General features: G+C 48.7%; 1 pseudogene; it reads right to left on the reverse strand.

The window, feature by feature from the left end:
- Positions 1–1,919: 1,919 nt before the first annotated feature.
- Positions 1,920–2,847, reverse strand: LOC127042679 (olfactory receptor 5V1-like; annotated as a pseudogene).

A 2,847-nucleotide genomic window follows, 5' to 3' on the forward strand; every position in this document is an offset into this window, starting at 1 on the left:
GCACTTCTGCGAGCTTCAAACTGTTGAATGAGCTTTAGAGTAGAGAAAGCTGTTCCTCCCAAACAGCCTGGCCCTGCCCCCTATCCGATCCCCACCCACGTCCTGCCTCCCGACTGCCCGCCCCCCTCAGAATCCCCAACCCATCCTGCTCCTTGTCCCCTCACCATCCCCCAGAGATTCCCCCCCAACCACCACCCCAGGACCCGACCCCTGCTCCCTGTCTCCTGACTGCCCTGACCCCTATCCACCCCCGCCGCTGAGTCCTGACAGACCCCCAGAACTCCCATGATCCACCCCTCCCCCATTCCCTATCCCCTGACCACCGCCTCCAACTTCTGCCCCCACCCTGTCCCCGAGACTCCTGGCCCCTTATCCAACCCCTCTGGCCCCGGACCCTTACCCCTGGCTCCCCCTCACCTGGAGCCTCAGTGCATCCAGGAGTGTCCCTGGACAGATGTAGCATGGCTCCGGCGGGCCTGAGCTCCTCCCCACTCAGTCTCACGTGGTAAGGGGGCGGGGCTGCGAGCTCCAGGCCGAGGGGAGGGAGATCAGGCCCCGCTGGAGCTCACAGCCCTGCCCCCTTACCATGCAGCTCTGAGTGGGGAGGAGCTCAGGCCCCGCCGGAGCCACACTGCAGCTGTCAATGGACACTCCTGGATGCGCTGAGGCTCCGGAGAGGGGTGGAGGCGGGGTCATGCCAGGCCGAGGAGGGAGCCTCAGATGTTCTTGCAGGGTGCTTCTGCGGAGCCCGGGGCCTGGGGATAATTGCCCCACTTCCCTCCTCCCTTCTGGGCAGCCCTGCCTGGGTCCAGACTTCTCCCCCCATCTTTATTTCTCAGATCTTTCCAGTTGTCATCTTGGGTGGGTATTCAGTGAAGAGTGAACCAAGATCCACTTACTCCCCAGCTTTAAATAGAATTTACATAAGGCAGGAATCCTTTGCTTTCCAGACCCTTCCAGTGTAAAAATACCAGCTCAAGATGGGAACCTGTACCGGCTGACATGACCACCTGACCTAATGTTGTCAAAGCAGCATCTCAGGAAGCTTCTCAGGAGGGAGAGAGACTAATATTTTCCAAGTCCCATTGTTCCCCCTAATGGCCCCTCCAGGCTGATAGCATTCTGTCTGATGGGCGTTCTCCAAGTACAAACATAGTTATAATAGTTACACAGTTAATATTACTAACTTCAGATACAGACATATTATGTGCATACAAATAGGATAAACATGTTCAGCAAATCACAACCTTTCCAATGAGATCTTACATGAACCATCTTGTGTAAAATGCATATTAGTTATACCAAAATCATGTTATAATAATGTTTCTAGGAAGAGTATGGGGTGCAATGTCACAAATGGATCTAGCCCTACCTGGGGAGGAAACCCATTGGCTCCACTGATTAGATTATGTATTAATTATTATTATCATTAGTTAAAATGCTTGAGCTTTTTAATAGGATAGAATTCAGTAAAATACTATCGATATTAAATGGGGTTTCCAACAATTTAGTGAAAAAGAAAAGAACAGAAATTGATAGATGAGGAGATTCTTTTTATGGAATTGGCCAGATCGCCAGCTGGTATAAATTGGTCAGAGCTCCCCTGAAGTCATTGGGCCAGATTAAAGAGCTATTGAAAGACAGGAATGTGTGAATGATTCTACAGCCTGATACTCAGAGCACACACTCTGGAAGTAGGAGACCCAGGATCCAGTCACCCTTGCTTCAGTTACTCTTGTACCACTAGGTATCTGGCACAGTGACTTGAATGGAGCCACACTGATTTAGACCAGCTGTGGTTTTGTCCCAGTGTGTGTGTCCATTACCTGAGCTGAGAACGTCTCAAACACTAGTTATCCACAATTCTATGCTTTCGGATTTAAAAATAAATAACATTAAATTAAATAAGGTCATCAATGCTACTTGAGAAACATCCATGTCCCCAATGTTTTCCCTAGTACTCTTTTCACTTCCTCCTTTTTCAGGCTGTAGATGATGGGGTTTAACATTGGAGTCAAGATGTTATACTGAACGGAGAACATTTCATCCAGAGCCACAGAGGAGCTGGGTTTTGTGTACTGGAAAGAACCCATCAGGTACCATTAAACCAACCACAATCAAGTGGGAGCTGCAGGTGGAGAAGGCTTTACGCCTGCCTTGCATCGAGCATATCCTCAGGATAGCGGAAATGATGTGAATGTAGGAGATCAGGGTGAAGAGGAAGGAGCTAGATCCAAGTATCACAGCAGAAGTGAGAAGCACCACTTGATTAGTGAAGGTATCAGTGCAGGACAGATGCAACAGGGGAGGGAGCTCACAGCTGAAATGGCTGATCTGATTGAGGCCACAGATGGGCAACCTGAGGGCAAAACCTGTGTTAAGCTGGGCATTTATGAAGCCTATTACCCATGCACTACTCACCAACAGAACACAGATCCCTTTGCTCATGGGCTCCATGTAACTCAATGGGTCACAGATGGCAGCATAGCAGTCATACGCCATTGCTGGGAGAATAAATATTTCAGCACCAGCTGGCAGTAAAATGAAGAATATCTGAGCAAAGCAGCCATCAGCAGAAATGGTTTTGTTCTCGTCTAGGAAAATAACCAACATCTTAAGTATTATGGCTGAGGAATAGCAGATAGTGACAAAAGATAAATAAGACAGGAAGAAGTACATGGGGATGTGAAGGTGAGGATCAGCCCTTATCACCAGTATGATCACCACATTCGCTATGAGAGTGATTACAGAAATAACTACAAGCACCAGGAATAGGAAAATCTGCATTGCTGGGTCACTGGAAAGTCCCAGGAGAATAAATTTGGTCACTTTGGTTTGATTCCCCAT

Source organism: Gopherus flavomarginatus, unplaced genomic scaffold (assembly GCF_025201925.1).
Source record: "Gopherus flavomarginatus isolate rGopFla2 unplaced genomic scaffold, rGopFla2.mat.asm mat_scaffold_90_arrow_ctg1, whole genome shotgun sequence".
Classification (NCBI taxonomy): Eukaryota; Metazoa; Chordata; order Testudines; family Testudinidae; genus Gopherus; species Gopherus flavomarginatus.